Below are 27,775 nucleotides of genomic sequence, written 5' to 3' on the forward strand. Positions count from 1 at the left end.
AACTAAGTTTCTTAAAAATTGGATAAAACTAATTAACCAAAATTACTTTTTCAAAGGTGCAATGTCCATGCTGCTGTTGAAACTATTGATTCAAATATTAGTAATAAATTGCTTTTTCAATTATTTTTCAAAGATGCTTAAAGTTGGATAAATCAAAAAGATATTGTAAAAATAACATTAACACGGAATTACCTATAGTTTAGGATTTTCCAAATATTTGAGAAAATGCTTGACACAAATAACATCTTCACATGCTCTACAATTAATGCCTGAATTTTGTATTGATTGATTGAGAGCTGCATTGAAAGAAAATCATTACTCCAAATGTGGCAGTTTCCAAAATACATTGAAAAGGGGATGTGCAGTATCTATTTTTCTAATTCATAGAATGCCAAGGAAAAATGCGATAATTATTTTTTTTGCTCTATTCAGGATTGGATTCCAAGTGTCTAGAATTTGTTGTCTTGTGGATTTTCACTCACCATAGAAAAGACATTTATGAACTTTCCAAGAACTGGCTAATGATTTTGGCTTATGGGCTTGATTGGATGCTATGAAGGAGTGTACAAGTAGGGTTTGTGTTCATGACCACTGGCTTAAAAGAGCAGTGTTCTTACTCCTGAGATATGGAGCCCTGATTCAGAAGTAGGGGGATATTTTATTTTGCAAACTCAGTATATGAAAAAATGTTGACCAAAGAAAAAAATACATATAATATTGATGTCTGAAGTAGTATTTAAGTCCATATTTTTAGGGAAGAATGCAACATTTTCTTTGATTGGTATAAAGCAGAAATAATGGAAGGTTGATTATTCTTCAAAGTGGTTTGTGAAACAGATTTGTAGTGAATATCTTAAGTATTTCTCTTCACAAGCAACAAGGAAGAGACATTGTAGAACAAAGAAGAAAAGGAAGAACACTGTCAGAAGTGGGATTTGAACCCACGCCTCCAGAGGAGACTGCGACCTGAACGCAGCACCTTAGACCGCCCGGCCACCCTGATTAGTAATAAATTGCTTTTTCAATTATTTTTCAAAGATGCTTAAAGTTGGATAAATCAAAAAGATATTGTAAAAATAACATTAACACGGAATTACCTATAGTTTAGGATTTTCCAAATATTTGAGAAAATGCTTGACACAAATAACATCTTCACATGCTCTACAAATAATCCCTGAATTTTGTATTGATTGATTGAGAGCTGCATTGAAAGAAAATCATTACTCCAAATGTGGCAGTTTTCAAAATACATTGAAAAGGGGATGTGTAGTATCTAGTTTTGTAATTCATAGAATGCCAAGGAAAAATGCGGTAATTATTTTTTTTGCTCTATTCAGGATTGGATTCCAAGTGTCTAGAATTTGTTGTCTTGTGGATTTTCACTCACCATAGAAAAGACATTTATGAACTTTCCAAGAACTGGCTAATGATTTTGGCTTATGGGCTTGATTGGATGCTGTACAAGTAGGGTTTGTGTTCATGACCACTGGCTTAAAAGAGCAGTGTTTTTACTCCTGAGATATGGAGCCCTGATTCAGAAGTTGGGGGATATTTTATTTTGCAAACTCAGTATATGAAAAAATGTGGACCAAAGAATAAAATACATATAATATTGATGTCTGAAGTAGTATTTAAGTCCATATTTTTAGGGAAGAATGCAACATTTTCTTTGATTGGTATAAAGCAGAAATAATGGAAGGTTGATTATTCTTCAAAGTTTTTTGTGAAACAGATTTGCAGTGAATATCTTAAGTATTTCTCTTCACAAGCAACAAGGAAGAGACATTGTAGAACAAAGAAGAAAAGGAAGAACACTGTCAGAAGTGGGATTTGAACCCTCGCCTCCAGAGGAGGCTGCGACCTGAACGCAGCACCTTAGACCGCTCGGCCATCCTGACACATAGAAAACTAACTTTCTTAAAAATTGGATAAAACTAATTAACCAAAATTACTTTTTCAAAGGTGCAATGTCCATGCTGCTGTTGAAACTATTGATTCAAATATTAGTAATAAATTGCTTTTTCAATTATTTTTCAAAGATGCTTAAAGTTGGATAAATCAAAAAGATATTGTAAAAATAACATTAACACGGAATTACCTATAGTTTAGGATTTTCCAAATATTTGAGAAAATGCTTGACACAAATAACATCTTCACATGCTCTACAATTAATGCCTGAATTTTGTATTGATTGATTGAGAGCTGCATTGAAAGAAAATCATTACTCCAAATGTGGCAGTTTCCAAAATACATTGAAAAGGGGATGTGCAGTATCTATTTTTCTAATTCATAGAATGCCAAGGAAAAATGCGGTAATTATTTTTTTTTGCTCTATTCAGGATTGGATTCCAAGTGTCTAGAATTTGTTGTCTTGTGGATTTTCACTCACCATAGAAAAGACATTTATGAACTTTCCAAGAACTGGCTAATGATTTTGGCTTATGGGCTTGACTGGATGCTATGAAGGAGTGTACAAGTAGGGTTTGTGTTCATGACCACTGGCTTAAAAGAGCAGTGTTCTTACTCCTGAGATATGGAGCCCTGATTCTGAAGTTGGGGGATATTTTATTTTGCAAACTCAGTATATGAAAAAATGTTGACCAAAGAAAAAAATACATATAATATTGATGTCTGAAGTAGTATTTAAGTCCATATTTTTAGGGAAGAATGCAACATTTTCTTTGATTGGTATAAAGCAGAAATAATGGAAGGTTGATAATTCTTCAAAGTTTTTTGGAAGAATGCAACATTTTCTTTGATTGGTATAAAGCAGAAATAATGGAAGGTTGATTATTCTTCAAAGTGGTTTGTGAAACAGATTTGCAGTGAATATCTTAAGTATTTCTCTTCACAAGCAACAAGGAAGAGACATTGTAGAACAAAGAAGAAAAGGAAGAACACTGTCAGAAGTGGGATTTGAACCCACGCCTCCAGAGGAGACTGCGACCTGAACGCAGTGCCTTAGACCGCTCGGCCATCCTGACACATAGAAAACTAAGTTTCTTAAAAATTGGATAAAACTAATTAACCAAAATTACTTTTTCAAAGGTGCAATGTCCATGCTGCTGTTGAAACTATTGATTCAAATATTAGTAATAAATTGCTTTTTCAATTATTTTTCAAAGATGCTTAAAGTTGGATAAATCAAAACGATATTGTAAAAATAACATTAACACGGAATTACCTATAGTTTAGGATTTTCCAAATATTTGAGAAAATGCTTGACACAAATAACATCTTCACATGCTCTACAATTAATGACTGAATTTTGTATTGATTGATTGAGAGCTGCATTGAAAGAAAATCATTACTCCAAATGTGGCAGTTTCCAAAATACATTGATAAGGGGATGTGCAGTATCTATTTTTCTAATTCATAGAATGCCAAGGAAAAATGCGATAATTATTTTTTTTGCTCTTTTCAGGATTGGATTCCAAGTGTCTAGAATTTGTTGTCTTGTGGATTTTCACTCACCATAGAAAAGACATTTATGAACTTTCCAAGAACTGGCTAATGATTTTGGCTTATGGGCTTGATTGGATGCTATGAAGGAGTGTACAAGTAGGGTTTGTGTTCATGACCACTGGCTTAAAAGAGCAGTGTTCTTACTCCTGAGATATGGAGCCCTGATTCAGAAGTAGGGGGATATTTTATTTTGCAAACTCAGTATATGAAAAAATGTTGACCAAAGAAAAAAATACATATAATATTGATGTCTGAAGTAGTATTTAAGTCCATATTTTTAGGGAAGAATGCAACATTTTCTTTGATTGGTATAAAGCAGAAATAATGGAAGGTTGATTATTCTTCAAAGTGGTTTGTGAAACAGATTTGTAGTGAATATCTTAAGTATTTCTCTTCACAAGCAACAAGGAAGAGACATTGTAGAACAAAGAAGAAAAGGAAGAACACTGTCAGAAGTGGGATTTGAACCCACGCCTCCAGAGGAGACTGCGACCTGAACGCAGCACCTTAGACCGCTCGGCCACCCTGATTAGTAATAAATTGCTTTTTCAATTATTTTTCAAAGATGCTTAAAGTTGGATAAATCAAAAAGATATTGTAAAAATAACATTAACAAGGAATTACCTATAGTTTAGGATTTTCCAAATATTTGAGAAAATGCTTGACACAAATAACATCTTCACATGCTCTACAAATAATGCCTGAATTTTGTATTGATTGATTGAGAGCTGCATTGAAAGAAAATCATTACTCCAAATGTGGCAGTTTTCAAAATACATTGAAAAGGGGATGTGTAGTATCTAGTTTTGTAATTCATAGAATGCCAAGGAAAAATGCGGTAATTATTTTTTTTGCTCTATTCAGGATTGGATTCCAAGTGTCTAGAATTTGTTGTCTTGTGGATTTTCACTCACCATAGAAAAGACATTTATGAACTTTCCAAGAACTGGCTAATGATTTTGGCTTATGGGCTTGATTGGATGCTGTACAAGTAGGGTTTGTGTTCATGACCACTGGCTTAAAAGAGCAGTGTTTTTACTCCTGAGATATGGAGCCCTGATTCAGAAGTTGGGGGATATTTTATTTTGCAAACTCAGTATATGAAAAAATGTGGACCAAAGAATAAAATACATATAATATTGATGTCTGAAGTAGTATTTAAGTCCATATTTTTAGGGAAGAATGCAACATTTTCTTTGATTGGTATAAAGCAGAAATAATGGAAAGTTGATTATTCTTCAAAGTTTTTTGTGAAACAGATTTGCAGTGAATATCTTAAGTATTTCTCTTCACAAGCAAAAAGGAAGAGACATTGTAGAACAAAGAAGAAAAGGAAGAACACTGTCAGAAGTGGGATTTGAACCCTCGCCTCCAGAGGAGACTGCGACATGAACGCAGCACCTTAGACCGCTCGGCCATCCTGACACATAGAAAACTAAGTTTCTTAAAAATTGGATAAAACTAATTAACCAAAATTACTTTTTCAAAGGTGCAATGTCCATGCTGCTGTTGAAACTATTGATTCAAATATTAGTAATAAATTGCTTTTTCAATTATTTTTCAAAGATGCTTAAAGTTGGATAAATCAAAAAGATATTGTAAAAATAACATTAACACGGAATTACCTATAGTTTAGGATTTTCCAAATATTTGAGAAAATGCTTGACACAAATAACATCTTCACATGCTCTACAATTAATGCCTGAATTTTGTATTGATTGATTGAGAGCTGCATTGAAAGAGAATCATTACTCCAAATGTGGCAGTTTCCAAAATACATTGAAAAGGGGATGTGCAGTATCTATTTTTCTAATTCATAGAATGCCAAGGAAAAATGCGGTAATTATTTTTTTTGCTTTATTCAGGATTGGATTCCAAGTGTCTAGAATTTGTTGTCTTGTGGATTTTCACTCACCATAGAAAAGACATTTATGAACTTTCCAAGAACTGGCTAATGATTTTGGCTTACGGGCTTGATTGGATGCTATGAAGGAGTGTACAAGTAGGGTTTGTGTTCATGACCACTGGCTTAAAAGAGCAGTGTTCTTACTCCTGAGATATGGAGCCCTGATTCAGAAGTTGGGGGATATTTTATTTTGCAAACTCAGTATATGAAAAAATGTTGACCAAAGAAAAAAATACATATAATATTGATGTCTGAAGTAGTATTTAAGTCCATATTTTTAGGGAAGAATGCAACATTTTCTTTGATTGGTATAAAGCAGAAATAATGGAAGGTTGATTATTCTTCAAAGTTTTTTGTGAAACAGATTTGCAGTGAATATCTTAAGTATTTCTCTTCACAAGCAACAAGGAAGAGACATTGTAGAACAAAGAAGAAAAGGAAGAACACTGTCAGAAGTGGGATTTGAACCCTCGCCTCCAGAGGAGACTGCGACCTGAACGCAGCACCTTAGACCGCTCGGCCATCCTGACACATAGAAAACTAAGTTTCTTAAAAATTGGATAAAACTAATTAACCAAAATTACTTTTTCAAAGGTGCAATGTCCATGCTGCTGTTGAAACTATTGATTCAAATATTAGTAATAAATTGCTTTTTCAATTATTTTTCAAAGATGCTTAAAGTTGGATAAATCAAAAAGATATTGTAAAAATAACATTAACACGGAATTACCTATAGTTTAGGATTTTCCAAATATTTGAGAAAATGCTTGACACAAATAACATCTTCACATGCTCTACAATTAATGCCTGAATTTTGTATTGATTGATTGAGAGCTGCATTGAAAGAAAATCATTACTCCAAATGTGGCAGTTTCCAAAATACATTGAAAAGGGGATGTGCAGTATCTATTTTTCTAATTCATAGAATGCCAAGGAAAAATGCGATAATTATTTTTTTTGCTCTATTCAGGATTGGATTCCAAGTGTCTAGAATTTGTTGTCTTGTGGATTTTCACTCACCATAGAAAAGACATTTATGAACTTTCCAAGAACTGGCTAATGATTTTGGCTTATGGGCTTGATTGGATGCTATGAAGGAGTGTACAAGTAGGGTTTGTGTTCATGACCACTGGCTTAAAAGAGCAGTGTTCTTACTCCTGAGATATGGAGCCCTGATTCAGAAGTAGGGGGATATTTTATTTTGCAAACTCAGTATATGAAAAAATGTTGACCAAAGAAAAAAATACATATAATATTGATGTCTGAAGTAGTATTTAAGTCCATATTTTTAGGGAAGAATGCAACATTTTCTTTGATTGGTATAAAGCAGAAATAATGGAAGGTTGATTATTCTTCAAAGTGGTTTGTGAAACAGATTTGTAGTGAATATCTTAAGTATTTCTCTTCACAAGCAACAAGGAAGAGACATTGTAGAACAAAGAAGAAAAGGAAGAACACTGTCAGAAGTGGGATTTGAACCCACGCCTCCAGAGGAGACTGCGACCTGAACGCAGCACCTTAGACCGCCCGGCCACCCTGATTAGTAATAAATTGCTTTTTCAATTATTTTTCAAAGATGCTTAAAGTTGGATAAATCAAAAAGATATTGTAAAAATAACATTAACACGGAATTACCTATAGTTTAAGATTTTCCAAATATTTGAGAAAATGCTTGACACAAATAACATCTTCACATGCTCTACAAATAATGCCTGAATTTTGTATTGATTGATTGAGAGCTGCATTGAAAGAAAATCATTACTCCAAATGTGGCAGTTTTCAAAATACATTGAAAAGGGGATGTGTAGTATCTAGTTTTGTAATTCATAGAATGCCAAGGAAAAATGCGGTAATTATTTTTTTTGCTCTATTCAGGATTGGATTCCAAGTGTCTAGAATTTGTTGTCTTGTGGATTTTCACTCACCATAGAAAAGACATTTATGAACTTTCCAAGAACTGGCTAATGATTTTGGCTTATGGGCTTGATTGGATGCTGTACAAGTAGGGTTTGTGTTCATGACCACTGGCTTAAAAGAGCAGTGTTTTTACTCCTGAGATATGGAGCCCTGATTCAGAAGTTGGGGGATATTTTATTTTGCAAACTCAGTATATGAAAAAATGTGGACCAAAGAATAAAATACATATAATATTGATGTCTGAAGTAGTATTTAAGTCCATATTTTTAGGGAAGAATGCAACATTTTCTTTGATTGGTATAAAGCAGAAATAATGGAAGGTTGATTATTCTTCAAAGTTTTTTGTGAAACAGATTTGCAGTGAATATCTTAAGTATTTCTCTTCACAAGCAACAAGGAAGAGACATTGTAGAACAAAGAAGAAAACTGTCAGAAGTGGGATTGGAACCCTCGCCTCCAGAGGAGGCTGCGACCTGAACGCAGCACCTTAGACCGCTCGGCCATCCTGACACATAGAAAACTAAATTTCTTAAAAATTGGATAAAACTAATTAACCAAAATTACTTTTTCAAAGGTGCAATGTCCATGCTGCTGTTGAAACTATTGATTCAAATATTAGTAATAAATTGCTTTTTCAATTATTTTTCAAAGATGCTTAAAGTTGGATAAATCAAAAAGATATTGTAAAAATAACATTAACACGGAATTACCTATAGTTTAGGATTTTCCAAATATTTGAGAAAATGCTTGACACAAATAACATCTTCACATGCTCTACAATTAATGCCTGAATTTTGTATTGATTGATTGAGAGCTGCATTGAAAGAAAATCATTACTCCAAATGTGGAAGTTTCCAAAATACATTGAAAAGGGGATGTGCAGTATCTATTTTTCTAATTCATAGAATGCCAAGGAAAAATGCGGTAATTATTTTTTTTTGCTCTATTCAGGATTGGATTCCAAGTGTCTAGAATTTGTTGTCTTGTGGATTTTCACTCACCATAGAAAAGACATTTATGAACTTTCCAAGAACTGGCTAATGATTTTGGCTTATGGGCTTGACTGGATGCTATGAAGGAGTGTACAAGTAGGGTTTGTGTTCATGACCACTGGCTTAAAAGAGCAGTGTTCTTACTCCTGAGATATGGAGCCCTGATTCTGAAGTTGGGGGATATTTTATTTTGCAAACTCAGTATATGAAAAAATGTGGACCAAAGAAAAAAATACATATAATATTGATGTCTGAAGTAGTATTTAAGTCCATATTTTTAGGGAAGAATGCAACATTTTCTTTGATTGGTATAAAGCAGAAATAATGGAAGGTTGATAATTCTTCAAAGTTTTTTGGAAGAATGCAACATTTTCTTTGATTGGTATAAAGCAGAAATAATGGAAGGTTGATTATTCTTCAAAGTGGTTTGTGAAACAGATTTGCAGTGAATATCTTAAGTATTTCTCTTCACAAGCAACAAGGAAGAGACATTGTAGAACAAAGAAGAAAAGGAAGAACACTGTCAGAAGTGGGATTTGAACCCACGCCTCCAGAGGAGACTGCGACCTGAACGCAGTGCCTTGGACCGCTCAGCCATCCTGACACATAAAAAATTGAGTTTCATAAAAATTGGATAAAACTAATTAACCAAAATTACTTTTTCAAAGGTGCAATGTCCATGCTGCTGTTGAAACTATTGATTCAAATATTAGTAGTAAATTGCTTTTTCAATTAGTTTTCAAAGATGCTTAAAGTTGGATAAATCAAAAAGATATTGTAAAAATAACATTAACAAGGAATTACCTATAGTTTAGGATTTTCCAAATATTTGAGAAAATGCTTGACACAAATAACATCTTCACATGATCTACAATTAATGCCTGAATTTTGTATTGATTGATTGAGAGCTGCATTGAAAGAAAATCATTACTCCAAATGTGGCAGTTTCCAAAATACAATGAAAAGGGGATGTGCAGTATCTATTTTTCTAATTCATAGAATGCCAAGGAAAAATGCGGTAATTATTATTTTTTGCTCTATTCAGGATTGGATTCCAAGTGTCTAGAATTTGTTGTCTTGTGGATTGTCACTCACCATAGAAAAGACATTTATGAACTTTCCAAGAACTGGCTAATGATTTTGGCTTATGGGCTTGACTGGATGCTATGAAGGAGTGTACAAGTAGGGTTTGTGTTCATGACCACTGGCTTAAAAGAGCAGTGTTCTTACTCCTGAGATATGGAGCCCTGATTCAGAAGTTGGGGGATATTTTATTTTGCAAACTCAGTATATGAAAAAATGTTGACCAAAGAAAAAAATACATATAATATTGATGTCTGAAGTAGTATTTAAGTCCATATTTTTAGGGAAGAATGGAACATTTTCTTTGATTGGTATAAAGCAGAAATAATGGAAGGTTGATTATTCTTCAAAGTGGTTTGTGAAACAGATTTGCAGTGAATATCTTAAGTATTTCTCTTCACAAGCACCAAGGAAGAGACATTGTAGAACAAAGAAGAAAAGGAACAACACTGTCAGAAGTGGGATTTGAACCCTTGCCTCCAGAGGAGACTGCGACCTGAACGCAGCACCTTAGACCGCTCGGCCATCCTGACACATAGAAAACTAAGTTTCTTAAAAATTGGATAAAACTAATTAACCAAAATTACTTTTTCAAAGGTGCAATGTCCATGCTGCTGTTGAAACTATTGATTCAAATATTAGTAATAAATTGCTTTTTCAATTATTTTTCAAAGATGCTTAAAGTTGGATAAATCAAAAAGATATTGTAAAAATAACATTAACACGGAATTACCTATAGTTTAGGATTTTCCAAATATTTGAGAAAATGCTTGACACAAATAACATCTTCACATGCTCTACAATTAATGCCTGAATTTTGTATTGATTGAATGAGAGCTGCATTGAAAGAAAATCATTACTCCAAATGTGGCAGTTTCCAAAATACATTGAAAAGGGGATGTGCAGTATCTATTTTTCTAATTCATAGAATGCCAAGGAAAAATGCGGTAATTATTTTTTTTGCTTTATTCAGGATTGGATTCCAAGTGTCTAGAATTTGTTGTCTTGTGGATTTTCACTGACCATAGAAAAGACATTTATGAACTTTCCAAGAACTGGCTAATGATTTGGCTTACGGGCTTGATTGGATGCTATGAAGGAGTGTACAAGTAGGGTTTGTGTTCATGACCACTGGCTTAAAAGAGCAGTGTTCTTACTCCTGAGATATGGAGCCCTGATTCAGAAGTTGGGGGATATTTTATTTTGCAAACTCAGTATATGAAAAAATGTTGACCAAAGAAAAAAATACATATAATATTGATGTCTGAAGTAGTATTTAAGTCCATATTTTTAGGGAAGAATGGAACATTTTCTTTGATTGGTATAAAGCAGAAATAATGGAAGGTTGATTATTCTTCAAAGTGGTTTGTGAAACAGATTTGCAGTGAATATCTTAAGTATTTCTCTTCACAAGCAACAAGGAAGAGACATTGTAGAACAAAGAAGAAAAGGAACAACACTGTCAGAAGTGGGATTTGAACCCTTGCCTCCAGAGGAGACTGCGACCTGAACGCAGCACCTTAGACCGCTCGGCCATCCTGACACATAGAAAACTAAGTTTCTTAAAAATTGGATAAAACTAATTAACCAAAATTACTTTTTCAAAGGTGCAATGTCCATGCTGCTGTTGAAACTATTGATTCAAATATTAGTAATAAATTGCTTTTTCAATTATTTTTCAAAGATGCTTAAAGTTGGATAAATCAAAAAGATATTGTAAAAATAACATTAACACGGAATTACCTATAGTTTAGGATTTTCCAAATATTTGAGAAAATGCTTGACACAAATAACATCTTCACATGCTCTACAATTAATGCCTGAATTTTGTATTGATTGAATGAGAGCTGCATTGAAAGAAAATCATTACTCCAAATGTGGCAGTTTCCAAAATACATTGAAAAGGGGATGTGCAGTATCTATTTTTCTAATTCATAGAATGCCAAGGAAAAATGCGGTAATTATTTTTTTTGCTTTATTCAGGATTGGATTCCAAGTGTCTAGAATTTGTTGTCTTGTGGATTTTCACTGACCATAGAAAAGACATTTATGAACTTTCCAAGAACTGGCTAATGATTTGGCTTACGGGCTTGATTGGATGCTATGAAGGAGTGTACAAGTAGGGTTTGTGTTCATGACCACTGGCTTAAAAGAGCAGTGTTCTTACTCCTGAGATATGGAGCCCTGATTCAGAAGTTGGGGGATATTTTATTTTGCAAACTCAGTATATGAAAAAATGTTGACCAAAGAAAAAAATACATATAATATTGATGTCTGAAGTAGTATTTAAGTCCATATTTTCAGGGAAGAATGCAACATTTTCTTTGATTGGTATAAAGCAGAAATAATGGAAGGTTGATTATTCTTCAAAGTTTTTTGTGAAACAGATTTGCAGTGAATATCTTAAGTATTTCTCTTCACAAGCAACAAGGAAGAGACATTGTAGAACAAAGAAGAAAAGGAAGAACACTGTCAGAAGTGGGATTTGAACCCTCGCCTCCAGAGGAGACTGCGACCTGAACGCAGCACCTTAGACCGCTCGGCCATCCTGACACATAGAAAAATAAGTTTCTTAAAAATTGGATAAAACTAATTAACCAAAATTACTTTTTCAAAGGTGTAATGTCCATGCTGCTGTTGAAACTATTGATTCAAATATTAGTAATAAATTGCTTTTTCAATTATTTTTCAAAGATGCTTAAAGTTGGATAAATCAAAAAGATATTGTCAAAATAACATTAACACGGAATTACCTATAGTTTAGGATTTTCCAAATATTTGAGAAAATGCTTGACACAAATAACATCTTCACATGCTCTACAATTAATGCCTGAATTTTGTATTGATTGATTGAGAGCTGCATTGAAAGAAAATCATTACTCCAAATGTGGCAGTTTCCAAAATACATTGAAAAGGGGATGTGCAGTATCTATTTTTCTAATTCATAGAATGCCAAGGAAAAATGCGGTAATTATTTTTTTGCTTTATTCAGGATTGGATTCCAAGTGTCTAGAATTTGTTGTCTTGTGGATTTTCACTCACCATAGAAAAGACATTTATGAACTTTCCAAGAATTGGCTAATGATTTTGGCTTACGGGCTTGATTGGATGCTATGAAGGAGTGTACAAGTAGGGTTTGTGTTCATGACCACTGGCTTAAAAGAGCAGTGTTCTTACTCCTGAGATATGGAGCCCTGATTCAGAAGTTGGGGGATATTTTATTTTGCAAACTCAGTATATGAAAAAATGTTGACCAAAGAAAAAAATACATATAATATTGATGTCTGAAGTAGTATTTAAGTCCATATTTTTAGGGAAGAATGCAACATTTTCTTTGATTGGTATAAAGCAGAAATAATGGAAGGTTGATTATTCTTCAAAGTGGTTTGTGAAACAGATTTGCAGTGAATATCTTAAGTATTTCTCTTCACAAGCAACAAGGAAGAGACATTGTAGAACAAAGAAGAACACTGTCAGAAGTGGGATTTGAACCCACGCCTCCAGAGGAGACTGCGACCTGAACGCAGCACCTTAGACCGCTCGGCCATCCTGACACATAGAAAACTAACTTTCTTAAAAATTGGATAAAACTAATTAACCAAAATTACTTTTTCAAAGGTGCAATGTCCATGCTGCTGTTGAAACTATTGATTCAAATATTAGTAATAAATTGCTTTTTCAATTATTTTTCAAAGATGCTTAAAGTTGGATAAATCAAAAAGATATTGTAAAAATAACATTAACACGGAATTACCTATAGTTTAGGATTTTCCAAATATTTGAGAAAATGCTTGACACAAATAACATCTTCACATGCTCTACAATTAATGCCTGAATTTTGTATTGATTGATTGAGAGCTGCATTGAAAGAAAATCATTACTCCAAATGTGGCAGTTTCCAAAATACATTGAAAAGGGGATGTGCAGTATCTATTTTTCTAATTCATAGAATGCCAAGGAAACATGCGGTAATTATTTTTTTTTGCTCTATTCAGGATTGGATTCCAAGTGTCTAGAATTTGTTGTCTTGTGGATTTTCACTCACCATAGAAAAGACATTTATGAACTTTCCAAGAACTGGCTAATGATTTTGGCTTATGGGCTTGACTGGATGCTATGAAGGAGTGTACAAGTAGGGTTTGTGTTCATGACCACTGGCTTAAAAGAGCAGTGTTCTTACTCCTGAGATATGGAGCCCTGATTCAGAAGTTGGGGGATATTTTATTTTGCAAACTCAGTATATGAAAAAATGTTGACCAAAGAAAAAAATACATATAATATTGATGTCTGAAGTAGTATTTAAGTCCATATTTTTAGGGAAGAATGCAACATTTTCTTTGATTGGTATAAAGCAGAAATAATGGAAGGTTGATTATTCTTCAAAGTTTTTTGTGAAACAGATTTGCAGTGAATATCTTAAGTATTTCTCTTCACAAGCAACAAGGAAGAGACATTGTGGAACAAAGAAGAACACTGTCAGAAGAGGGATTTGAACCCTCGCCTCCAGAGGAGACTGCGACCTGAACGCAGCACCTTAGACCGCTCGGCCATCCTGACACATAGAAAACTACGTTTCTTAAAAAGTGGATAAAACTAATTAACCAAAATTACTTTTTCAAAGGTGCAATGTCCATGCTGCTGTTGAAACTATTGATTCAAATATTAGTAATAAATTGCTTTTTCAATTATTTTTCAAAGATGCTTAAAGTTGGATAAATCAAAAAGATATTGTAAAAATAACATTAACACGGAATTACCTATAGTTTAGGATTTTCCAAATATTTGAGAAAATGCTTGACACAAATAACATCTTCACATGATCTACAATTAATGCCTGAATTTTGTATTGATTGATTGAGAGCTGCATTGAAAGAAAATCATTACTCCAAATGTGGCAGTTTTCAAAATACATTGAAAAGGGGATGTGTAGTATCTAGTTTTGTAATTCATAGAATGCCAAGGAAAAATGCGGTAATTATTTTTTTTGCTCTATTCAGGATTGGATTCCAAGTGTCTAGAATTTGTTGTCTTGTGGATTTTCACTCACCATAGAAAAGACATTTATGAACTTTCCAAGAACTGGCTAATGATTTTGGCTTATGGGCTTGATTGGATGCTGTACAAGTAGGGTTTGTGTTCATGACCACTGGCTTAAAAGAGCAGTGTTTTTACTCCTGAGATATGGAGCCCTGATTCAGAAGTTGGGGGATATTTTATTTTGCAAACTCAGTATATGAAAAAATGTGGACCAAAGAATAAAATACATATAATATTGATGTCTGAAGTAGTATTTAAGTCCATATTTTTAGGGAAGAATGCAACATTTTCTTTGATTGGTATAAAGCAGAAATAATGGAAGGTTGATTATTCTTCAAAGTTTTTTGTGAAACAGATTTCCAGTGAATATCTTAAGTATTTCTCTTCACAAGCAACAAGGAAGAGACATTGTAGAACAAAGAAGAAAAGGAAGAACACTGTCAGAAGTGGGATTTGAACCCTCGCCTCCAGAGGAGACTGTGACCTGAACGCAGCACCTTAGACCGCTCGGCCATCCTGACACATAGAAAACTAAGTTTCTTAAAAAATGGATAAAACTAATTAACCAAAATTACTTTTTCAAAGGTGCAATGTCCATGCTGCTGTTGAAACTATTGATTCAAATATTAGTAATAAGTTGCTTTTTCAATTATTTTTCAAAGATGCTTAAAGTTGGATAAATCAAAAAGATATTGTCAAAATAACATTAACACGGAATTACCTATAGTTTAGGATTTTCCAAATATTTGAGAAAATGCTTGACACAAATAACATCTTCACATGCTCTACAATTAATGCCTGAATTTTGTATTGATTGATTGAGAGCTGCATTGAAAGAAAATCATTACTCCAAATGTGGCAGTTTCCAAAATACATTGAAAAGGGGATGTGCAGTATCTATTTTTCTAATTCATAGAATGCCAAGGAAAAATGCGGTAATTATTTTTTTTGCTTTATTCAGGATTGGATTCCAAGTGTCTAGAATTTGTTGTCTTGTGGATTTTCACTCACCATAGAAAAGACATTTATGAACTTTCCAAGAACTGGCTAATGATTTTGGCTTATGGGCTTGATTGGATGCTATGAAGGAGTGTACAAGTAGGGTTTGTGTTCATGACCACTGGCTTAAAAGAGCAGTGTTCTTACTCCTGAGATATGGAGCCCTGATTCAGAAGTTGGGGGATATTTTATTTTGCAAACTCAGTATATGAAAAAATGTTGACCAAAGAAAAAAATACATATAATATTGATGTCTGAAGTAGTATTTAAGTGCATATTTTTAGGGAAGAATGCAACATTTTCTTTGATTGGTATAAAGCAGAAATAATGGAAGGTTGATTATTCTTCAAAGTGGTTTGTGAAACAGATTTGCAGTGAATATCTTAAGTATTTCTCTTCACAAGCAACAAGGAAGAGACATTGTAGAACAAAGAAGAAAAGGAAGAACACTGTCAGAAGTTGGATTTGAACCCACGCCTCCAGAGGAGACTGCGACCTGAACGCAGTGCCTTGGACCGCTCAGCCGTCCTGACACATAAAAAACTGAGTTTCATAAAAATTGGATAAAACTAATTAACCAAAATTACTTTTTCAAAGGTGCAATGTCCATGCTGCTGTTGAAACTATTGATTCAAATATTAGTAGTAAATTGCTTTTTCAATTAGTTTTCAAAGATGCTTAAAGTTGGATAAATCAAAAAGATATTGTAAAAATAACATTAACACGGAATTACCTATAGTGTAGGATTTTCCAAATATTTGAGAAAATGCTTGACACAAATAACATCTTCACATGATCTACAATTAATGCCTGAATTTTGTATTGATTGATTGAGAGCTGCATTGAAAGAAAATCATTACTCCAAATGTGGCAGTTTCCAAAATACATTGAAAAGGGGAAGTGCAGTATCTATTTTTCTAATTCATAGAATGCCAAGGAAAAATGCGGTAATTATTTTTTTTTGCTCTATTCAGGATTGGATTCCAAGTGTCTAGAATTTGTTGTCTTGTGGATTTTCACTCACCATAGAAAAGACATTTATGAACTTTCCAAGAACTGGCTAATGATTTTGGCTTATGGGCTTGACTGGATGCTATGAAGGAGTGTACAAGTAGGGTTTGTGTTCATGACCACTGGCTTAAAAGAGCAGTGTTCTTACTCCTGAGATATGGAGCCCTGATTCAGAAGTTGGGGGATATTTTATTTTGCAAACTCAGTATATGAAAAAATGTTGACCAAAGAAAAAAATTCATATAATATTGATGTCTGAAGTAGTATTTAAGTCCATATTTTTAGGGAAGAATGCAACATTTTCTTTGATTGGTATAAAGCAGAAATAATGGAAGGTTGGTTATTCTTCAAAGTGGTTTGTGAAACAGATTTGCAGTGAATATCTTAAGTATTTCTCTTCACAAGCAACAAGGAAGAGACATTGTAGAACAAAGAAGAAAAGGAAGAACACTGTCAGAAGTGGGATTTGAACCTACACCTCCAGAGGAGACTGCGACCTGAACGCAGCACCTTAGACCGCTCGGCCACCCTGATTAGTAATAAATTGCTTTTTCAATTATTTTTCAAAGATGCTTAAAGTTGGATAAATCAAAAAGATATTGTAAAAATAACATTAACACGGAATTACCTATAGTTTAGGATTTTCCAAATATTTGAGAAAATGCTTGACACAAATAACATCTTCACATGATCTACAATTAATGCCTGAATTTTGTATTGATTGATTGAGAGCTGCATTGAAAGAAAATCATTACTCCAAATGTGGCAGTTTTCAAAATACATTGAAAAGGGGATGTGTAGTATCTAGTTTTGTAATTCATAGAATGCCAAGGAAAAATGCGGTAATTATTTTTTTTGCTCTATTCAGGATTGGATTCCAAGTGTCTAGAATTTGTTGTCTTGTGGATTTTCACTCACCATAGAAAAGACATTCATGAACTTTCCAAGAACTGGCTAATGATTTTGGCTTATGGGCTTGATTGGATGCTGTACAAGTAGGGTTTGTGTTCATGATCACTGGCTTAAAAGAGCAGTGTTTTTACTCCTGAGATATGGAGCCCTGATTCAGAAGTTGGGGGATATTTTATTTTGCAAACTCAGTATATGAAAAAATGTGGACCAAAGAATAAAATACATATAATATTGATGTCTGAAGTAGTATTTAAGTCCATATTTTCAGGGAAGAATGCAACATTTTCTTTGATTGGTATAAAGCAGAAATAATGGAAGGTTGATTATTCTTCAAAGTTTTTTGTGAAACAGATTTGCAGTGAATATCTTAAGTATTTCTCTTCACAAGCAACAAGGAAGAGACATTGTAGAACAAAGAAGAAAAGGAAGAACACTGTCAGAAGTGGGATTTGAACCCTCGCCTCCAGAGGAGACTGCGACCTGAACGCAGCACCTTAGACCGCTCGGCCATCCTGACACATAGAAAAATAAGTTTCTTAAAAATTGGATAAAACTAATTAACCAAAATTACTTTTTCAAAGGTGTAATGTCCATGCTGCTGTTGAAACTATTGATTCAAATATTAGTAATAAATTGCTTTTTCAATTATTTTTCAAAGATGCTTAAAGTTGGATAAATCAAAAAGATATTGTCAAAATAACATTAACACGGAATTACCTATAGTTTAGGATTTTCCAAATATTTGAGAAAATGCTTGACACAAATAACATCTTCACATGCTCTACAATTAATGCCTGAATTTTGTATTGATTGATTGAGAGCTGCATTGAAAGAAAATCATTACTCCAAATGTGGCAGTTTCCAAAATACATTGAAAAGGGGATGTGCAGTATCTATTTTTCTAATTCATAGAATGCCAAGGAAAAATGCGGTAATTATTTTTTTGCTTTATTCAGGATTGGATTCCAAGTGTCTAGAATTTGTTGTCTTGTGGATTTTCACTCACCATAGAAAAGACATTTATGAACTTTGCAAGAATTGGCTAATGATTTTGGCTTACGGGCTTGATTGGATGCTATGAAGGAGTGTACAAGTAGGGTTTGTGTTCATGACCACTGGCTTAAAAGAGCAGTGTTCTTACTCCTGAGATATGGAGCCCTGATTCAGAAGTTGGGGGATATTTTATTTTGCAAACTCAGTATATGAAAAAATGTTGACCAAAGAAAAAAATACATATAATATTGATGTCTGAAGTAGTATTTAAGTCCATATTTTTAGGGAAGAATGCAACATTTTCTTTGATTGGTATAAAGCAGAAATAATGGAAGGTTGATTATTCTTCAAAGTGGTTTGTGAAACAGATTTGCAGTGAATATCTTAAGTATTTCTCTTCACAAGCAACAAGGAAGAGACATTGTAGAACAAAGAAGAACACTGTCAGAAGTTGGATTTGAACCCACGCCTCCAGAGGAGACTGCGACCTGAACGCAGCACCTTAGACCGCTCGGCCATCCTGACACATAGAAAACTAACTTTCTTAAAAATTGGATAAAACTAATTAACCAAAATTACTTTTTCAAAGGTGCAATGTCCATGCTGCTGTTGAAACTATTGATTCAAATATTAGTAATAAATTGCTTTTTCAATTATTTTTCAAAGATGCTTAAAGTTGGATAAATCAAAAAGATATTGTAAAAATAACATTAACACGGAATTACCTATAGTTTAGGATTTTCCAAATATTTGAGAAAATGCTTGACACAAATAACATCTTCACATGCTCTACAATTAATGCCTGAATTTTGTATTGATTGATTGAGAGCTGCATTGAAAGAAAATCATTACTCCAAATGTGGCAGTTTCCAAAATACATTGAAAAGGGGATGTGCAGTATCTATTTTTCTAATTCATAGAATGCCAAGGAAACATGCGGTAATTATTTTTTTTTGCTCTATTCAGGATTGGATTCCAAGTGTCTAGAATTTGTTGTCTTGTGGATTTTCACTCACCATAGAAAAGACATTTATGAACTTTCCAAGAACTGGCTAATGATTTTGGCTTATGGGCTTGACTGGATGCTATGAAGGAGTGTACAAGTAGGGTTTGTGTTCATGACCACTGGCTTAAAAGAGCAGTGTTCTTACTCCTGAGATATGGAGCCCTGATTCAGAAGTTGGGGGATATTTTATTTTGCAAACTCAGTATATGAAAAAATGTTGACCAAAGAAAAAAATACATATAATATTGATGTCTGAAGTAGTATTTAAGTCCATATTTTTAGGGAAGAATGCAACATTTTCTTTGATTGGTATAAAGCAGAAATAATGGAAGGTTGATTATTCTTCAAAGTTTTTTGTGAAACAGATTTGCAGTGAATATCTTAAGTATTTCTCTTCACATGCAACAAGGAAGAGACATTGTGGAACAAAGAAGAACACTGTCAGAAGAGGGATTTGAACCCTCGCCTCCAGAGGAGACTGCGACCTGAACGCAGCACCTTAGACCGCTCGGCCATCCTGACACATAGAAAACTACGTTTCTTAAAAAGTGGATAAAACTAATTAACCAAAATTACTTTTTCAAAGGTGCAATGTCCATGCTGCTGTTGAAACTATTGATTCAAATATTAGTAATAAATTGCTTTTTCAATTATTTTTCAAAGATGCTTAAAGTTGGATAAATCAAAAAGATATTGTAAAAATAACATTAACACGGAATTACCTATAGTTTAGGATTTTCCAAATATTTGAGAAAATGCTTGACACAAATAACATCTTCACATGATCTACAATTAATGCCTGAATTTTGTATTGATTGATTGAGAGCTGCATTGAAAGAAAATCATTACTCCAAATGTGGCAGTTTTCAAAATACATTGAAAAGGGGATGTGTAGTATCTAGTTTTGTAATTCATAGAATGCCAAGGAAAAATGCGGTAATTATTTTTTTTGCTCTATTCAGGATTGGATTCCAAGTGTCTAGAATTTGTTGTCTTGTGGATTTTCACTCACCATAGAAAAGACATTTATGAACTTTCCAAGAACTGGCTAATGATTTTGGCTTATGGGCTTGATTGGATGCTGTACAAGTAGGGTTTGTGTTCATGACCACTGGCTTAAAAGAGCAGTGTTTTTACTCCTGAGATATGGAGCCCTGATTCAGAAGTTGGGGGATATTTTATTTTGCAAACTCAGTATATGAAAAAATGTGGACCAAAGAATAAAATACATATAATATTGATGTCTGAAGTAGTATTTAAGTCCATATTTTTAGGGAAGAATGCAACATTTTCTTTGATTGGTATAAAGCAGAAATAATGGAAGGTTGATTATTCTTCAAAGTTTTTTGTGAAACAGATTTCCAGTGAATATCTTAAGTATTTCTCTTCACAAGCAACAAGGAAGAGACATTGTAGAACAAAGAAGAAAAGGAAGAACACTGTCAGAAGTGGGATTTGAACCCTCGCCTCCAGAGGAGACTGTGACCTGAACGCAGCACCTTAGACCGCTCGGCCATCCTGACACATAGAAACTAAGTTTCTTAAAAATTGGATAAAACTAATTAACCAAAATTACTTTTTCAAAGGTGCAATGTCCATGCTGCTGTTGAAACTATTGATTCAAATATTAGTAATAAGTTGCTTTTTCAATTATTTTTCAAAGATGCTTAAAGTTGGATAAATCAAAAAGATATTGTCAAAATAACATTAACACGGAATTACCTATAGTTTAGGATTTTCCAAATATTTGAGAAAATGCTTGACACAAATAACATCTTCACATGCTCTACAATTAATGCCTGAATTTTGTATTGATTGATTGAGAGCTGCATTGAAAGAAAATCATTACTCCAAATGTGGCAGTTTCCAAAATACATTGAAAAGGGGATGTGCAGTATCTATTTTTCTAATTCATAGAATGCCAAGGAAAAATGCGGTAATTATTTTTTTTGCTTTATTCAGGATTGGATTCCAAGTGTCTAGAATTTGTTGTCTTGTGGATTTTCACTCACCATAGAAAAGACATTTATGAACTTTCCAAGAACTGGCTAATGATTTTGGCTTATGGGCTTGATTGGATGCTATGAAGGAGTGTACAAGTAGGGTTTGTGTTCATGACCACTGGCTTAAAAGAGCAGTGTTCTTACTCCTGAGATATGGAGCCCTGATTCAGAAGTTGGGGGATATTTTATTTTGCAAACTCAGTATATGAAAAAATGTTGACCAAAGAAAAAAATACATATAATATTGATGTCTGAAGTAGTATTTAAGTGCATATTTTTAGGGAAGAATGCAACATTTTCTTTGATTGGTATAAAGCAGAAATAATGGAAGGTTGATTATTCTTCAAAGTGGTTTGTGAAACAGATTTGCAGTGAATATCTTAAGTATTTCTCTTCACAAGCAACAAGGAAGAGACATTGTAGAACAAAGAAGAAAAGGAAGAACACTGTCAGAAGTTGGATTTGAACCCACGCCTCCAGAGGAGACTGCGACCTGAACGCAGTGCCTTGGACCGCTCAGCCATCCTGACACATAAAAAACAGAGTTTCATAAAAATTGGATAAAACTAATTAACCAAAATTACTTTTTCAAAGGTGCAATGTCCATGCTGCTGTTGAAACTATTGATTCAAATATTAGTAGTAAATTGCTTTTTCAATTAGTTTTCAAAGATGCTTAAAGTTGGATAAATCAAAAAGATATTGTAAAAATAACATTAACACGGAATTACCTATAGTGTAAGATTTTCCAAATATTTGAGAAAATGCTTGACACAAATAACATCTTCACATGATCTACAATTAATGCCTGAATTTTGTATTGATTGATTGAGAGCTGCATTGAAAGAAAATCATTACTCCAAATGTGGCAGTTTCCAAAATACATTGAAAAGGGGAAGTGCAGTATCTATTTTTCTAATTCATAGAATGCCAAGGAAAAATGCGGTAATTATTTTTTTTTGCTCTATTCAGGATTGGATTCCAAGTGTCTAGAATTTGTTGTCTTGTGGATTTTCACTCACCATAGAAAAGACATTTATGAACTTTCCAAGAACTGGCTAATGATTTTGGTTTATGGGCTTGACTGGATGCTATGAAGGAGTGTACAAGTAGGGTTTGTGTTCATGACCACTGGCTTAAAAGAGCAGTGTTCTTACTCCTGAGATATGGAGCCCTGATTCAGAAGTTGGGGGATATTTTATTTTGCAAACTCAGTATATGAAAAAATGTTGACCAAAGAAAAAAATTCATATAATATTGATGTCTGAAGTAGTATTTAAGTCCATATTTTTAGGGAAGAATGCAACATTTTCTTTGATTGGTATAAAGCAGAAATAATGGAAGGTTGGTTATTCTTCAAAGTGGTTTGTGAAACAGATTTGCAGTGAATATCTTAAGTATTTCTCTTCACAAGCAACAAGGAAGAGACATTGTAGAACAAAGAAGAAAAGGAAGAACACTGTCAGAAGTGGGATTTGAACCTACACCTCCAGAGGAGACTGCGACCTGAACGCAGCACCTTAGACCGCTCGGCCACCCTGATTAGTAATAAATTGCTTTTTCAATTATTTTTCAAAGATGCTTAAAGTTGGATAAATCAAAAAGATATTGTAAAAATAACATTAACACGGAATTACCTATAGTTTAGGATTTTCCAAATATTTGAGAAAATGCTTGACACAAATAACATCTTCACATGATCTACAATTAATGCCTGAATTTTGTATTGATTGATTGAGAGCTGCATTGAAAGAAAATCATTACTCCAAATGTGGCAGTTTTCAAAATACATTGAAAAGGGGATGTGTAGTATCTAGTTTTGTAATTCATAGAATGCCAAGGAAAAATGCGGTAATTATTTTTTTTGCTCTATTCAGGATTGGATTCCAAGTGTCTAGAATTTGTTGTCTTGTGGATTTTCACTCACCATAGAAAAGACATTCATGAACTTTCCAAGAACTGGCTAATGATTTTGGCTTATGGGCTTGATTGGATGCTGTACAAGTAGGGTTTGTGTTCATGACCACTGGCTTAAAAGAGCAGTGTTTTTACTCCTGAGATATGGAGCCCTGATTCAGAAGTTGGGGGATATTTTATTTTGCAAACTCAGTATATGAAAAAATGTTAACCAAAGAAAAAAATACATATAATATTGATGTCTGAAGTAGTATTTAAGTCCATATTTTTAGGGAAGAATGGAACATTTTCTTTGATTGGTATAAAGCAGAAATAATGGAAGGTTGATTATTCTTCAAAGTTTTTTGTGAAACAGATTTGCAGTGAATATCTTAAGTATTTCTCTTCACAAGCAACAAGGAAGAGACATTGTGGAACAAAGAAGAACACTGTCAGAAGAGGGATTTGAACCCTCGCCTCCAGAGGAGACTGCGACCTGAACACAGCACCTTAGACCGCTCGGCCATCCTGACACATAGAAAACTACGTTTCTTAAAAAGTGGATAAAACTAATTAACCAAAATTACTTTTTCAAAGGTGCAATGTCCATGCTGCTGTTGAAACTATTGATTCAAATATTAGTAATAAATTGCTTTTTCAATTATTTTTCAAAGATGCTTAAAGTTGGATAAATCAAAAAGATATTGTAAAAATAACATTAACACGGAATTACCTATAGTTTAGGATTTTCCAAATATTTGAGAAAATGCTTGACACAAATAACATCTTCACATGATCTACAATTAATGCCTGAATTTTGTATTGATTGATTGAGAGCTGCATTGAAAGAAAATCATTACTCCAAATGTGGCAGTTTTCAAAATACATTGAAAAGGGGATGTGTAGTATCTAGTTTTGTAATTCATAGAATGCCAAGGAAAAATGCGGTAATTATTTTTTTTGCTCTATTCAGGATTGGATTCCAAGTGTCTAGAATTTGTTGTCTTGTGGATTTTCACTCACCATAGAAAAGACATTTATGAACTTTCCAAGAACTGGCTAATGATTTTGGCTTATGGGCTTGATTGGATGCTGTACAAGTAGGGTTTGTGTTCATGACCACTGGCTTAAAAGAGCAGTGTTTTTACTCCTGAGATATGGAGCCCTGATTCAGAAGTTGGGGGATATTTTATTTTGCAAACTCAGTATATGAAAAAATGTGGACCAAAGAATAAAATACATATAATATTGATGTCTGAAGTAGTATTTAAGTCCATATTTTTAGGGAAGAATGCAACATTTTCTTTGATTGGTATAAAGCAGAAATAATGGAAGGTTGATTATTCTTCAAAGTTTTTTGTGAAACAGATTTCCAGTGAATATCTTAAGTATTTCTCTTCACAAGCAACAGGGAAGAGACATTGTAGAACAAAGAAGAAAAGGAAGAACACTGTCAGAAGTGGGATTTGAACCCTCGCCTCCAGAGGAGACTGTGACCTGAACGCAGCACCTTAGACCGCTCGGCCATCCTGACACATAGAAAACTAAGTTTCTTAAAAATTGGATAAAACTAATTAACCAAAATTACTTTTTCAAAGGTGCAATGTCCATGCTGCTGTTGAAACTATTGATTCAAATATTAGTAATAAGTTGCTTTTTCAATTATTTTTCAAAGATGCTTAAAGTTGGATAAATCAAAAAGATATTGTAAAAATAACATTAACACGGAATTACCTATAGTTTAGGATTTTCCAAATATTTGAGAAAATGCTTGACACAAATAACATCTTCACATGCTCTACAATTAATGCCTGAATTTTGTATTGATTGATTGAGAGCTGCATTGAAAGAAAATCATTACTCCAAATGTGGCAGTTTCCAAAATACATTGAAAAGGGGATGTGCAGTATCTAATTTTCTAATTCATAGAATGCCAAGGAAAAATGCGGTAATTATTTTTTTTGCTTTATTCAGGATTGGATTCCAAGTGTCTAGAATTTGTTGTCTTGTGGATTTTCACTCACCATAGAAAAGACATTTATGAACTTTCCAAGAACTGGCTAATGATTTTGGCTTATGGGCTTGATTGGATGCTATGAAGGAGTGTACAAGTAGGGTTTGTGTTCATGACCACTGGCTTAAAAGAGCAGTGTTCTTACTCCTGAGATATGGAGCCCTGATTCAGAAGTTGGGGGATATTTTATTTTGCAAACTCAGTATATGAAAAAATGTTGACCAAAGAAAAAAATACATATAATATTGATGTCTGAAGTAGTATTTAAGTGCATATTTTTAGGGAAGAATGCAACATTTTCTTTGATTGGTATAAAGCAGAAATAATGGAAGGTTGATTATTCTTCAAAGTGGTTTGTGAAACAGATTTGCAGTGAATATCTTAAGTATTTCTCTTCACAAGCAACAAGGAAGAGACATTGTAGAACAAAGAAGAAAAGGAAGAACACTGTCAGAAGTTGGATTTGAACCCACGCCTCCAGAGGAGACTGCGACCTGAACGCAGTGCCTTGGACCGCTCAGCCATCCTGACACATAAAAAACTGAGTTTCATAAAAATTGGATAAAACTAATTAACCAAAATTACTTTTTCAAAGGTGCAATGTCCATGCTGCTGTTGAAACTATTGATTCAAATATTAGTAGTAAATTGCTTTTTCAATTAGTTTTCAAAGATGCTTAAAGTTGGATAAATCAAAAAGATATTGTAAAAATAACATTAACACGGAATTACCTATAGTGTAGGATTTTCCAAATATTTGAGAAAATGCTTGACACAAATAACATCTTCACATGATCTACAATTAATGCCTGAATTTTGTATTGATTGATTGAGAGCTGCATTGAAAGAAAATCATTACTCCAAATGTGGCAGTTTCCAAAATACATTGAAAAGGGGAAGTGCAGTATCTATTTTTCTAATTCATAGAATGCCAAGGAAAAATGCGGTAATTATTTTTTTTTGCTCTATTCAGGATTGGATTCCAAGTGTCTAGAATTTGTTGTCTTGTGGATTGTCACTCACCATAGAAAAGACATTTATGAACTTTCCAAGAACTGGCTAATGATTTTGGCTTATGGGCTTGACTGGATGCTATGAAGGAGTGTACAAGTAGGGTTTGTGTTCATGACCACTGGCTTAAAAGAGCAGTGTTCTTACTCCTGAGATATGGAGCCCTGATTCAGAAGTTGGGGGATATTTTATTTTGCAAACTCAGTATATGAAAAAATGTTGACCAAAGAAAAAAATTCATATAATATTGATGTCTGAAGTAGTATTTAAGTCCATATTTTTAGGGAAGAATGCAACATTTTCTTTGATTGGTATAAAGCAGAAATAATGGAAGGTTGGTTATTCTTCAAAGTGGTTTGTGAAACAGATTTGCAGTGAATATCTTAAGTATTTCTCTTCACAAGCAACAAGGAAGAGACATTGTAGAACAAAGAAGAAAAGGAAGAACACTGTCAGAAGTGGGATTTGAACCTACACCTCCAGAGGAGACTGCGACCTGAACGCAGCACCTTAGACCGCTCGGCCACCCTGATTAGTAATAAATTGCTTTTTCAATTATTTTTCAAAGATGCTTAAAGTTGGATAAATCAAAAAGATATTGTAAAAATAACATTAACACGGAATTACCTATAGTTTAGGATTTTCCAAATATTTGAGAAAATGCTTGACACAAATAACATCTTCACATGATCTACAATTAATGCCTGAATTTTGTATTGATTGATTGAGAGCTGCATTGAAAGAAAATCATTACTCCAAATGTGGCAGTTTTCAAAATACATTGAAAAGGGGATGTGTAGTATCTAGTTTTGTAATTCATAGAATGCCAAGGAAAAATGCGGTAATTATTTTTTTTGCTCTATTCAGGATTGGATTCCAAGTGTCTAGAATTTGTTGTCTTGTGGATTTTCACTCACCATAGAAAAGACATTCATGAACTTTCCAAGAACTGGCTAATGATTTTGGCTTATGGGCTTGATTGGATGCTGTACAAGTAGGGTTTGTGTTCATGACCACTGGCTTAAAAGAGCAGTGTTTTTACTCCTGAGATATGGAGCCCTGATTCAGAAGTTGGGGGATATTTTATTTTGCAAACTCAGTATATGAAAAAATGTTGACCAAAGAAAAAAATACATATAATATTGATGTCTGAAGTAGTATTTAAGTCCATATTTTTAGGGAAGAATGGAACATTTTCTTTGATTGGTATAAAGCAGAAATAATGGAAGGTTGATTATTCTTCAAAGTTTTTTGTGAAACAGATTTGCAGTGAATATCTTAAGTATTTCTCTTCACAAGCAACAAGGAAGAGACATTGTGGAACAAAGAAGAACACTGTCAGAAGAGGGATTTGAACCCTCGCCTCCAGAGGAGACTGCGACCTGAACACAGCACCTTAGACCGCTCGGCCATCCTGACACATAGAAAACTACGTTTCTTAAAAAGTGGATAAAACTAATTAACCAAAATTACTTTTTCAAAGGTGCAATGTCCATGCTGCTGTTGAAACTATTGATTCAAATATTAGTAAT

The 27,775-nt window shown here is 33.6% G+C and overlaps 7 non-coding genes across 7 annotated transcripts; all 7 read right to left on the reverse strand.

Moving 5' to 3' along the window:
- Positions 1 to 2,901: 2,901 nt before the first annotated feature.
- Positions 2,902 to 2,984, reverse strand: TRNAL-CAG (transfer RNA leucine (anticodon CAG)). Its single transcript has one exon. It is a non-coding gene; the product is annotated as a tRNA-Leu (tRNA).
- A 5,817-nt stretch (positions 2,985 to 8,801) lies between these two features.
- On the reverse strand, positions 8,802 to 8,884 carry TRNAL-CAG (transfer RNA leucine (anticodon CAG)). Its single transcript has one exon. It is a non-coding gene; the product is annotated as a tRNA-Leu (tRNA).
- Positions 8,885 to 12,834: 3,950 nt separating this feature from the next.
- Positions 12,835 to 12,917, reverse strand: TRNAL-CAG (transfer RNA leucine (anticodon CAG)). The gene has a single exon. It is a non-coding gene; the product is annotated as a tRNA-Leu (tRNA).
- A 920-nt stretch (positions 12,918 to 13,837) lies between these two features.
- TRNAL-CAG (transfer RNA leucine (anticodon CAG)) lies at positions 13,838 to 13,920 on the reverse strand. Its single transcript has one exon. It is a non-coding gene; the product is annotated as a tRNA-Leu (tRNA).
- Positions 13,921 to 19,760: 5,840 nt separating this feature from the next.
- Positions 19,761 to 19,843, reverse strand: TRNAL-CAG (transfer RNA leucine (anticodon CAG)). The gene has a single exon. It is a non-coding gene; the product is annotated as a tRNA-Leu (tRNA).
- Positions 19,844 to 23,669: 3,826 nt separating this feature from the next.
- TRNAL-CAG (transfer RNA leucine (anticodon CAG)) lies at positions 23,670 to 23,752 on the reverse strand. The gene has a single exon. It is a non-coding gene; the product is annotated as a tRNA-Leu (tRNA).
- A 3,827-nt stretch (positions 23,753 to 27,579) lies between these two features.
- On the reverse strand, positions 27,580 to 27,662 carry TRNAL-CAG (transfer RNA leucine (anticodon CAG)). The gene has a single exon. It is a non-coding gene; the product is annotated as a tRNA-Leu (tRNA).
- Positions 27,663 to 27,775: the final 113 nt, after the last annotated feature.

This window comes from Taudactylus pleione, unplaced genomic scaffold, assembly GCF_031769625.1.
Source record: "Taudactylus pleione unplaced genomic scaffold, aTauple2 ptg000177l, whole genome shotgun sequence".
Taxonomy (NCBI): Eukaryota; Metazoa; Chordata; class Amphibia; order Anura; family Myobatrachidae; genus Taudactylus; species Taudactylus pleione.